At 48.0% G+C, this 13,021-nt stretch overlaps 1 protein-coding gene across 1 annotated transcript in view; it reads right to left on the reverse strand.

Moving 5' to 3' along the window:
• The window catches only part of LRP2 (LDL receptor related protein 2), a 369,604-nt gene that overhangs the window by 67,088 nt on the left and 289,495 nt on the right, over positions 1-13,021 (reverse strand). The window lies entirely within an intron of this gene.

Here is a 13,021-nt window from a genome sequence, read left to right on the forward strand (position 1 = left end):
AACGCCAGGGACGCAATTGTCCAGCAGGGGCACAGTTCTGGAGGATGAGGAGGATGAGGAGGAGGAGGAGCTGGAGGAGGAGATGGAACCATGTTCACAGCAGGGTGGCACCCAGGCCAGCTCATGGCCATCACTGGTGCGTGGCTGGGGGGATACAGAGGACACGGACCATACACCTCCCACAGAGGACAGCCTTTCGTTGCCTCTGGGCAGCCTGGCACACATGAGCGATTACATGCTGCAGTGTCTCCACAACGACCGCCGAGTTGCCCACATTCTAACTTGTGCTGATTACTGGGTGGCCACGCTGCTGGATCCCCGTTACAAGGACAACGTACCGTCCTTAATTCACTCACTGGAGCGCGATCGCAAGATGCGCGAGTACAAGCGCACGCTGGTAGACGCCATGCTGCTGGCATTCCCATCTGACAGCGGGGCCACAGTGGAAGCACAAGGCAGAGGAGGAGGAGGAGGAGGTCGCCAACGCAACCAGGGCACCGCCAGCACCTCAGAAGGCAGGGTTAGCATGGCCGAAATGTGGAAAAGCTTTGTCAGCACGCCACAACAAACAGCAGCACCAGCAGCTCAGATGGAACGTCTTAGCAGGAGGCAGCATTTTACCAACATGGTGGAGCAGTATGTGTGCACACGCCTACATGTAGTGAATGACGGGTCTGCCCCCTTCAACTTCTGGGTCTCCAAATTGGGCACATGGCCTGAGCTTGCCCTTTACGCCTTGGAGGTGCTGGCGTGCCCTGCAGCCAGTGTATTATCTGAACGGGTATTTAGCACGGCTGGGGGCGTTATAACAGACAAGCGCAGCCGCCTGTCCAGAGACAATGTGGACAAGCTCACGTTCATTAAAATGAACCAGGCATGGATCCCACGGGACTTTTCCGTACCTTATGCAGAATAGCAATGGATACCGACCTTACCCACCCATTGTTCCATTTTTGCTCTTTCTCACTCTTTTGGGGTGTACCCTCATTTAAAATTTGTGAAAAGAAGCAGTGTTGGCTACCTCGTCCTCCTCCTCAGGGCCAGATTAATGTAGGGGCTATTGGAGCTGCAGCTCCAGGCCCCTACCTTTTATATAGGCCCCGGGTTGGCCATATTCACTGTTACCGCTCTTCTGTCACTTGTAAACACAGAAGTCTGGCTTCTATGCTCGCTTCCCCAGGCAGCACCCTCAGAACCTCCCCACACAGCGTGAAGGCCGGACAAGGAGGGACAGTTGGCGATGCATGGATGTGTTTATGGGCTTCAGAGACAGCATCCCATGTTGAATTAGGCATGCATGGCTGCACCCTTCCTCCTCTGGGTGCATGGCAAGGCACGGCCCTAAGGCCCTTCAAAATCCTCAGCACCAAGCCCATGATGCTGTTAATCCGGCCCTGGTCCTCCTCCACCGCCGCTTCCACCTACACCGCCCATAGGTGTGCGCAGCCTATTGCATTAAGGTGTGCACCCCAAAGTTGAAATACACATGCATGTGTTTGCCAGCAGGGAGAGTAATGTATCGGGGCCATGTACCTGTAGGCAAGGAGAAATAGAGCAGAGCAGGTCCCAGGGAGATCTTTCCCATCTCCTCACTGGCAATGCTATGTGCCCTAGGTGATTAGGGTGTGCCCAGGCACACCCAGCACACCCTGTGCGCACGCCTATGTCACCGCCACATCCACCACCACCTTAACCTCCCTCCTACTCCATATGGGCCTCGTCCTTCAGAGATGAAGAAGAACATTGTTTTATTTTTCTGTTTTTTTTTGTTGTTTTAAGTTATTTCCCTATCCACATTTGTTTGCAGAGCACTTGCCATGCTCTTAATTACGTTTTGCTGCCATTTGCAGCACTCTAGCCCTTTCCTTTGGTGTTTTAGAGCCATTTTAGTGCCTTAAAGTTCGGGTCCCCATTGACTTCAATGGGGTTCGGTGTCCGGGAAAAGTTCGGTAAAAGTCCGGGACACGGACCCGGACTTTTTTTTAAAGTTCGGCCGAACCCGTCGAACACGGACATCTAGGTGTTCGCTCAACCCTAGTAAGGACAGCTTCTTCCGAGCATTTCCCCAATTGGTCGTAAGTTAGTCTTTTGGGTGGGTGAATGACTCTTCTTTCCCTCTGTTCTTTGGGAGTCACAATCTTAGAAGTGCTGGAACCAGCCGCTCTTGGGGATTCTTCAAGAGCTTCCTCCTCTAGTCCCAACGCATTGGACTCTGGGGTTTCAGAAGCAGTTAATTCTTCTTCAGAGAAAGGTGCAACCTCCTCCTCAGGATCTTCACCATCAGCTACTTCTTCTGTAAGCATGTGGAAAGGCACAAATTCAGGAGCTTCTGCCCGAAGGGTTCCTCTTTCAACCAGTTCGGATGAAGACAGGTACTCAGTCATGGGTTCTGATAACTGAGATGACCACATCCAATCAGGTACCTCCTCTTCATCTTCCAGATCTTCAATTGGAGAATCTCCATCCCTCACATCTGGAAATGCTGTTTGAGATCTGGTAACTGGCCTGTGCCCTTGAGACGTTGAAGGGACTTCATGTGAGACTGGGTCAGGAGGTAGGCGAACTGCTTCTGAGAGAGGTAATAGGTGGTTCCTATGCCAAGTCTTCAGTGGGCCCACTCTCCCTTCCGGCCTAATCTGATACACAGGAAGGTTTGGCAGCTGCTTACAGATGACATAGGGCTGGGATTTCCAACGGTCAGCCAACTTGTGTTTCCCAGGGATACCCAAGTTCCTCAACAACACTTTATCCCCTGGCTGCAAATCCTGGATCCTAACTTTCAGGTCAAAGTTTCTTTTATTTCTCAGCCCCCGTTGATCAGATGAGACTTGGGCTTTTTCGTAGGCCGTTTTTAGGCTCTTCCTCAACCGGTCCACATACCCCTTGTGAGATGCTGCTGAGGTGTGATCAGGTGATATGCCGAAAGCCAAGTCCACTGGCAGCCGAGCCTCCCGCCCGAACATTAATCGGTATGGGGAGTATCCTGTAACATCACTGACAGTACTATTGTAGGCATGTACGATGGCAGCTACATGTTTACTCCAGTGCTGTTTCTTTTCTGAGCTCAGGGTCCCCAACATGTTCAAAAGAGTCCGGTTAAACCGTTCAGGCTGAGCATCCCCTTGTGGGTGGTAGGGAGTAGTCCTAGTCTTTTGGATGCCTAACAAGTCTAGCAACTTCTTAATCAGCTGGCTTTCAAAGTCTCTTCCCTGATCTGAATGGAGGCGTTGCGGTAAACCATAGTGCACAAAGAACTTTTCCACTAATACTTTGGCCACTGTTGTGGCTTTCTGGTCTTTTGTTGGAAACGCCTGGGCGTATCTGGTGAAATGATCTGTTACCACAAGGACATTCCCTTGACCACTCAAGTCAGGCTCCAGACAAAGGAAATCAATGCACACCAGTTCCATAGGCCCCTGACTTTGCAGATGGCCCATTGGGGCTGCTTGACGTGGCAAAGTTTTCCTCTGGATGCAGCGAGCACAAGAACGACAGTATCCTTCAACTTCACCCCGCATACAGGGCCAGTAAAACCTGTCTCTCACAAGTTGGAAAGTCCTTTCAGGCCCCAGATGACCATGATTGTCATGGAGAGCAGCCAAGACTCCTTCCCTGAATTTAGCTGGTAGGAACAGTTGCCACTTCTCTTCCAGATCATCAGAGGGGCCCCTTCGGTAGACCACCCCTTGGCGTATCTGTAGCCGGTCCCATTCTTTATGCAACAATCGGGCTTCCCGAGGGGAGTCTGTTAGAAGCAGCTCAGGGCGCTGAGTCTCTATGGCCTTCAGCAAAAGTTTCCCCAAAGGGTCTTTTAACTGCTCCTTCCTCAAGTCCCCTTTCGATAGCCTAGGCAAACCTTCTTCAACCTGGGTCACCCTGCAATAACACCTGGGTACTCCAGCAGCTGAGACCCCAATCTCTTCGGCTCTTGCTCCTCCACTGGATCGAAATTCCGTTCCCTGACATAGGGCGCGCACTCCCTCTGAGGTCAAGTGAGCCCATTCTTCAGTAGGATCGTTGGGGGCATGAGACCTTCTGGAGAGGGCGTCTGCATCCCTATTCCCAACACCTGGTCGGTATTTTAAACTGAACATAAAGCTAGAGAGAGCGGCTAACCACCTATGTCCTGTAGCGTCCAGTTTGGCAGTGGTCAGCAGGTAGGTAAGTGGATTATTATCCGTTTTGACTATGAATTCTGCTCCATATAAGTAATCTTTCAGTTTGTCTACTACAGCCCACTTCAAGGCCAGGAATTCCAGCTTGTGTGTGGGGTAATTCCTCTCGGAAGGTATCAGACTTCTGCTCACATAAGCAACGGGCCGCAGGTGACCGTCATGCTCCTGGTACAACACCCCACCTAGCCCATCTCTGCTGGCATCGACATGTAGTTCGTAGGGTTTTGAGGGGTCTGCGTAGGCCAACACAGGGGCAGTGGTCAGGCTCTTCTTCAACTGAATGAAGGCTTCCTCACATTTCGAGGTCCACTGATCCTGAATGGATTCCTTGGGCTTTCTAGGCCCCATGGCGGGTTTCACTGGTTTGACTAGTTCTGGAACATCATCTTCCCCTTCGGTTCTGAGTAATTCATTGAGGGGTCGGGCAATTTTGGCAAACCCTTCCACAAATCTCCTGCAATAGGAGCAGAAACCCAGGAATGATCGGAGCTCAGTCACATTTGTGGGCCTCGGCCAGGAAGTAACAGCATCCAGCTTCTCTGGGTCGGTGGACACTCCTTCTGCAGACACAATGTGACCCAGGTAATGGACCGAGGACTGGTAAAACTGGCACTTCTCCGGAGAAAGTTTCAGGCCTTCTTCATATAACCTCTTTAGGACCTTTTCCAACCTCTCTTCATGCTCTTCTAGGGTTCTGCCGAACACAATAATATCATCCAAGTATACCAGTACCTCTATCAGGTTCATATCTCCAACAGTTCTCTCCATCAGTCTTTGGAAGGTGGCTGGGGCTCCTGACAACCCTTGAGGCATGCGGTTAAACTCAAAGAACCCCACGGGGGTGATGAAGGCTGTCTTCTCCCTATCCTCAGGGTTCATGGGGATCTGGTAGTATCCGCTCTTCAAGTCCATCACACTGAACCACTTGGCCCCTGACAAACTTTGTAAAGCGTCTTCAATCCGGGGGGTGGTATACTGGTCTGGAATAGTCCTTCTGTTCAGTGTTCGGTAGTCGATACAGAGCCTCAGGGACCCAGTTTTCTTCCGGACTACCACTATTGGAGAAGCGTACGGGCTCCTGGATTCTCGAATAATCCCTGTTCTCTTGAGTTCCCCCAACTGCTCCCGTAGATCTTCTAAGTCACCCAAGGGAACCCGTCGGACTCTCTCCCGAAAGGGTTTATCTTCATGTAGACGGATATTATGGGTGGCACTCTTTGCACACCCCACATCGAATTCATCTCTAGAGAATATTTCTTTCCATCGAATCAGTTGGGCCCTGGCTCTCTTCTTCCATTCCGGTGGGAGGGCCGTATTTCCAGAGCAGAGCTCCTCTATGGTGATTTCGCCCCCGTCTTCCCTCTTCAAATCTGATGGGGCAACTGGGGTGGCCGGGTTCACCTGGCCCAACAGCACCCTGGCCGGCACCTTCACCGGAGTAGTAGCAGTATTTCTGACACTCACCAAAACCTTCCCATGACTTTTCTGTAATGCCTTCAATGGGATCACTTCGGGGATCACTTCTATCCCTTTCTGTGCCTCCGATGGGCCTGATTCAAGAACCATGAAAGGGCCTGGCTGCTTCCAAGTGAGCTTGACAGAAGCCCTCAAGCAGGTCACCTCTCCCGGCTGCAACACCTTCTCTGTTTTATCCAGCTTCCAGATCTTTCCAACTCCTTCGGCAGGGGCCTTCTGTTCCAGACCTAGACGTTCATAGGCCTGCCTTAACATGGGATGAACTTTCAGAGTTGGGGCATCCTGTCCCTGGACTAGTTGTGTCAGCAATCGCCTGACTAGGTCAGTGTTGGTCCCTATAATGAGGGAACTCTTATTGGCCCCTGGTGGGCGAGGGCATACCACTGCTAAAGTATCGAAGGTTTCAGCTTTGCCGGCCAAGGAGGGGTCAAAAGTTAATTTGATTGGCAAATACCCGTCATAGGGAAAACTTTGTGTTCCAATACCCCATATCTCCAGGTCTTCCAGCCTCTGCAGGGGCAGATGTTTGAGGTGTCTATCGTAGAAATCCCTATACAGGAGAGTCACCTGGGCTCCTGTGTCCAGTAAAGCCTTTGTATAAATTCCTTCCACTTGGATTGAGACTACAGGGGAAGGCCCCACTAGCTTGACAGGAAATTCTTTTGGAGTAGCCCTTCTGCCGGGCTCAGCTACCTGCACCCGTACTCCTTTCCTTTTTGAGTTTCTACCGGGCCTCATCTCCTCCTGGGCCTGGTGTGCATTGATTTCCCGCCTCTTATCGGCCCAAGTCGTGGAATGAGAGGCATTTAAAGAGGGCCTTACTCCCTGACTGTGGCTCTTAAATTTAAGGGATCTCTTGGAGTCCATTAAAACTGTTGGGCGCCCGGTTGACTCCTTCACCGGAGCCCTCTGAAGTTTTCCGCCGGCTTGCGGTGTTTGAAGGCAGCCTCCTCTGGACTGGGACATACTCCTCTGACATGCCCTACCCCTCCACAATTGAAACAGGTTATCGGCCTCCTAGGTTTCTGTTCTGGTTCAACACTGGAACTAGGGTGTTTAGCAGGCTTCTCTTCTGTGTTTCTATTAGATAGAGCAGATGCCTGACTGTTCAGGATGGATACCATTTCTATTAGCTGTGACACCTGAGTCTTTAAGAGCTCAACTTGTGAGTCGCCTTCTTCCGCACTTATCACTCTAACTCGGGCGGTTGTTTCCCGTTCTTGGCTCTTCCTTTTGTTATCCAACATGACCTCTTCTTCCCGGACCATCCTGATCAGATCAGGGTACTCCAGGATGCCACCGTCCTGGCGAGTTCGCAACAGTATAGCAATAGGGTCTAGAGGTTGAGCTCCCCTCAGCACCTGTTGTGCTCGAGTCTCATCCACCTTCCGGGGATCCAACCCTTTTTTTAACAGAATCTGATGTATGATCCTATCCAGACGCCCGATGAATTCAGACAGTTTTTCTCCTTCCTTCTGGTAACAGTGCTCCAGTTGGTAAAGAAGTTCAGTAACCTTTTCTGTCCAGCCAAACACATCTTGTAGAATATCCAGATAGTCTTGTGCAGTACAATCCTTCTTGCTTAGCTTGAGGTTGCGTACGGCCTCCAATGCAGGCCCCTTCAAACTCTCTGTGATTCGCTGCTTCTTATGCTGTTCTGGTATCTCCCACTCCTCCAAGGCCTGAGTAGCGTTATCTAGCCACTCCTCGAATCCATCTTCCACTGAGGGTACAGGTTGCTTCCCAGAAAAAGTCCTGAGCTTCCTGTATCCAGCCATCAGATAGTTTGGAGGATCCTTGTTACATTTGGCTACTATTTCCCCCAGGACAGCGCATAGTTCTGAGCTAAGGGTAGTCAAAGGTGGTGCACTGAATCCCTCCTTTTTGGCACTTTCTTCTGTGCTCAGTCCCCCTGTAGTAGTGGGTATAGGGTCTTCCTCTTCACCTTCTGGATGTATCAGGAATAACTCTACTTGATCTATAGTTTTTATGCTGGTGCCCTTGAAGTGATCTGGGACCCCCTTCTTCCATTCACACAATGCGTAGGTGTGTTGATTGCTGGTATCTGTCCTCATGTCCATCACCCAAAGTTTCCTGTCCTTGGAATATGTTCTCAGAACTGAGAGTAGTTGTTCCTCTGTCCAGTTCTCTCCCTTGATTCCAATCACCAGACCATGGCCGATAAGGACATTTTCTTCTCTGCACCACCGGGCTGCAGCGGCAGGGTCCATTTCTGTGCGAACAGCGATTTTGTCACTGAGAGGGAACTGTTGCAGGACCGTAGATATCCCGGACGAGCCCCCACGTGTAGCACCACCCCCGCAGGAGCTGCTGATTAGATTATTGGGTCTACGTCCTGCCTTCCAACCCCTGAAATTGGCTCGAACCCTCCCTAGGCACAACTGACACGAAATGGGACTATAATACCAAATGGCTACAGGAGAACACAGTTGAGGATATATTACCCCAATAAGTAATAATAACTTGTTACCTTTCTCCAGCCGCAGTCCCTCTGGGTGACACAAGGTGCAACACACAGACTTTTGCTTAACCAAAGTAGCTTTACTGAGAGTTAAAGTACAAGTTGACTCCAAAAGACATCACAAGAGTCAACTAAGAAAGATAAAGTTATTGACACAATAATAAACAATATGATTAAGATAGCTATTTTTGTATACTTATGCAACTAAAAGATAACTCATAGGCTTTCTTTTACCCAATTCAGGCTATACTTTACACACGTCTAGTCTCTTGTATCAGGTAGGCAGAACCTATTTGAATCCCATACACAGTTCCTTCCTTTTGGTTTGGAATCTTCGCTAGCAATCGTTGGTGCACAAGCTATTTGTAATCCAAAAGTAAGGATATATAGTCAAAAGGGGTGAGAAAAAAAAGGTTACAATCACCCGCAATGTTACTGCGTAATTGGGCGTATTAATCTTCTTAGTGGTGCATATATAGGCCCCTGACACCTTATGTACTTGTGTTTAAATGCTTAGTCTCCTGGAAGGTGCACTAGGCCGCTGAGTGTACTGCGTACTATCTGAAGTGTAGTTAGCACCGGCTAAAGTTACTTTCTTCCAAGCGAGAAACAGATTTGGGCATGTGCCCTGCTCACCAAACGGCCTCTTTCTTCCCGAGCTCTCCACCTCCGATTTCTGTCACCAGCCGCGCTTGTGGTTAGATGTGGGCAACACCAGTCTCTGCAGAGCATCAATGGGTTCTCTGGGAAGGCTCCTTTACTGCAGATGAAATGCTTCCACTCCGTCACTTCAGGCTCAGGCTTCAGGCCTAGTCCGCAGCATCAGCCCACAGCACTTGCTTCCTTCTAGCTGTTGTGTCAGGAGACAAGAGACAGAGCCTGGCTCCTCCCTTCCTTTATAAAGCTTCCCCCAAAAGGCTGTGCGGTGAAGCAATGCACCCTGGTGCTCCCACTGAATTGTGGGTATCGTAGTATCTGGTGAACATCACCAAGCTGCAGTGTGGCAGTTTGGCCACTAGAAACTTCTGATGAAAACCACCAAGCTGCAGTGTGGCAGTTTGGCCACTAGATGGAGCCGAGTTCCTTCAAAATGTTATACAGTCTACTAATGAACAATTGTAAATGGGAGGATGCCCGCTACACATAATAAAATAAATAATGTGTGAACACTTCCACATCATAGTAATGCAGTACAAAGAGCCGATGCCCCAACTTCCCTAAACTGTAGGGGAAAAAGTAAAAAAGGGGGGGGACAGTTGGGACTTTAAATGAAGTGCATACAGATGGTTACAGAACCATCTGTATGCACTTCATTTAAAGTCCCAACTGTCCCCCCCTTTTTTACTTTTTCCCCTACAGTTTAGGGAAGTTGGGGCATCGGCTCTTTGTACTGCATTACTATGATGTGGAAGTGTTCACACATTATTTATTTTATTATATGTTACAAACTTTGCCGATAGCCTCATTATGTTGTATCTATATTCCCCTTCCCCCAATTCTTTCATATATATATATATATAGAATATATTTTTTATCCTGACTGGGTTCCTCTTTTTAAATTGGTAAATGCATGCAACATTTATTAAAACAATAACAGCTCTATTTAAGGTTATACAATTCACACTTCGCATTTAAATTAATACTGAAACATTAATTCAGTTATTTTTTAATTGAATTTAAGTATTTACATGCTTGCTGTTATGCATTTTAATTTTTCTCTATCTGTTTTGGGCTGCATTGACATGGGGCAGTATAATGCATGCTTTACCGCATCCCACCATTTTTTTTTTTTTGTTTTGTTTTGTTATTTTTTGGCAACTTTATTTGAAGTGCACAAAGTGACACTTCATTCATGTCACCAAACAGAAGCATGCTGTGCCATCCAGGGAGGTGCAATAATATGAAGCATGTCTATGTATTATTGCACCTAACGCACCGCATCCCCGAGCTGCTTTGCTGTTTTCTATGTGCCTTAGCAGTGACTGGCTTTTTCCATTGTGAAATAACGACAGTCATTACAATAATGTGAAAGAGATGTACACCGCTCAGGCAGTTGGAACTTCACAGCCAGCCATGGGTGCAGAACCTCGGATCGCCACAGCAAACAGGATACAAGAGAAATGGCCGCACACCAAGCGATGGCTCACGATGAAAGGCTTTATTGAACAAGGATGCAAGGTACAGAAAAATGGATGGTAGGCATGTTTCACACTACTGTAGTGAACAAGCACGCTGTGAGTCGTGTGAAACATGTCTACAATCCATTTTGCTGTACCTTGCATCCTTGTTCAATAAAGCCTTTCATCGTGAGCCATCACTTGGTGTGCGGCCATTTCTCTTGTATACTAATAATATGAATAGGACCTTAATGCTATCTGTGCTCCATTGGGGAGATTTCCTTTTACTTCACGTTCTAGACCGGAAATTAGAGGAAATTTCTACAAAGTGAAAGTACTTCCCTTACATTTGCCACCAGCACGGGTGTCTTCCATGGAAGATTTACCCTTATCTCTTGTTCCGGTGACATCCATAACATTTGAGATTTCCAATCACTTTCTGCCTCAGACAGATAGAAAGGGTGATTCTACCTAGCTGAGGATAAAATCCTTCTCTACTCTATCTAAAACTAAAATAAATAAAAAATTGGCTACACATACACTTTAAAGCCCTGGAATGTGAAACAACAGGGGGCTGTTAATGTGCCATTTCTGTTTATGTGAACAGTAAATTCATGGCAAATACCTTAGAACTGAATTTTCACAAAGGTCTGGTTCAGAATTATTGATAATTGTGTATCAATGCACAATTATCGATACAAGAAATAGGTCCTACAGGTCAAACTTCATACAGGCTGTACAGGCAGTACTGGCTGCACATACGTTTTTGGAAGATTGAGGGACTTCAACTTATTTTTTTTACCCTTTAGATACGTTTAGCTATCTTAAATGACTGTAGGTCATGAAGAATACAGCACCAGGGAAATAATTGGTAGCATAACACCTGAGGTCAAAGAGGATAAAAAAATTATTCTGCAGGAAGCCTGCCAATCACATGTTTTGTAATGTACACAGGATAATAGCCTAGGAGAATACAACCAAGAAATATGGGTCATTCATGTAAAGAATCAGAGGACACACTCTTAACCGACAGTGGAAGAAAACTGCTGCTAAAGCCAATACATTTGGTATTTTTCCTGGCTGGCAGGGATAGCACTGGGGAATTCTGTGCTATATTGTGCCCTTGAAGTGTATGTAAAATCTAAAAATCTATTTTTGAGTATGTTTAGCATCATTCCTCTCTCTGTATGCATTTTTTTCTTTACGCAAATTAGGTTTTTGCTTTTTTTTTTTTAATCTGCCACCAATGTCCTGCAAATAAAAGAACTTCCTGTTGCAGGCTGACAACTCTAAGCCACTGACTTGTAAGAAGTATGGGAATTTCAACCTGCTGTTTTAGCACCTTCATTTGGCCAATGCATATGTACCAACACTCCGGGATTTGTGCTGGGGTATCATCCGTGTTGAAAGGTCATACTGCTAGGGGTATCTCAGATAAAAGGGGGTTTGTAGTGTTGAAGGTATCTGGGGTGTAGAGGGGTCACTGTGTTGGGGATATAGGGGGTCACAGTGCTAGGGGTATCTACAGTGCTTAGGGTAACAATGCTGGCAGTATCTGGGATATAGGGAGGTCACATTGCTAGTGGTATCTAATATGCAGAGGGCTCACAGTGCTGGAGGGGTAGCTAGGGATTTGAAAGGCTAATAGTGCTGAGAGTGTATCTGGGGAGGAGAGGTGATAACAGTGCTGGGGGAAATCTTGGCAGTAGGGGATGTAGAGGGTTCATAGTGTTGGGGGTATCTGGGGCAAACAGGGGGTCGTAGTGCTAGAGCGGGTGTAGAGAAGTCATTAAGCTAGGTGTATCTAGTGTGCATGGGGTAACAGTGCTGGGAGTATGTGGGATATAGGGAGGTCACAGTGCAGGGAGTATCTAGAGTGCATGGGGTAACAGTGATGGTGGTACCAGGGATATAGGGAGATCACAGTGCTAGGGGTATCTGGTGTGTTGAGAGTTCACAGTGCTGGAGGGGTATCTACTAGGGTTTTGAAGGGGTAATAGTGCTGAGGGTGTTTCTGGGGTGTAGAGGTGGTAACATTGCTGTGGGGAAATCTAGGCTGTAGGGGCTCAGCGAATGCAGAAAGTTCATAATGTTGGGAGTACTGTGGTACATAGGGGGGTCACAGTGCTGGAGGTATAAAGGGTGTAGAGGGGTCACAGTGCTGGGGTATCTAGAGTGCATAGGGTAACAGTGCTGGTGGTAAAGGGCATAAAGGGAGATCACAATGCTAGAGGTATCTGCTGTGTAGAGAGTTCACAGTTCTGGAGGAGTATCTACTAGGGTTTTGAGAGGGTGATAGTGCTAGGCGTGTTTCTGGGGTGTAGATGTGGTAACAGTGCTGGGGGGGGGGGGACTGGGCAGTAGGGGATTAGGGGGTGCAGAAGTCTTACAATGTTGGGGGTATTGGGGTGTATAGGGGGTCACAGTGCTGGAGGTATAAAGAATGTAGAGGGGTCACAGTGCTGGGGCTATCTACTGTGCACAGGGCAATATTGCTGGGAATAACTGGTATATAAGGAGGTCACAGTGCTGGGGGTATTTGGTGTATAGAGGGGTCACAGTGCTGAGGGGGTATCTGGGGGTTTAGAAGAGGTAATAGTGCTGATGGTGCTGTTGGGGAGATAGGAGTGCTGTGAGTATCTAGGATGTAGCGTTCTTACAATGCTTCTGGGCTGCCTATCTGATGGACCTAATAGGCTACCCAAAAGTCAACTGAAGCAGTGCAAATGACAGGCTAACCTTGTTGCTGTGTTTCTATGCTTCCCCAAGCC

The sequence above is a fragment of the Pelophylax lessonae genome, assembly GCF_965119305.1.
Source record: "Pelophylax lessonae genome assembly, chromosome: 6".
NCBI lineage: Eukaryota > Metazoa > Chordata > Amphibia > Anura > Ranidae > Pelophylax > Pelophylax lessonae.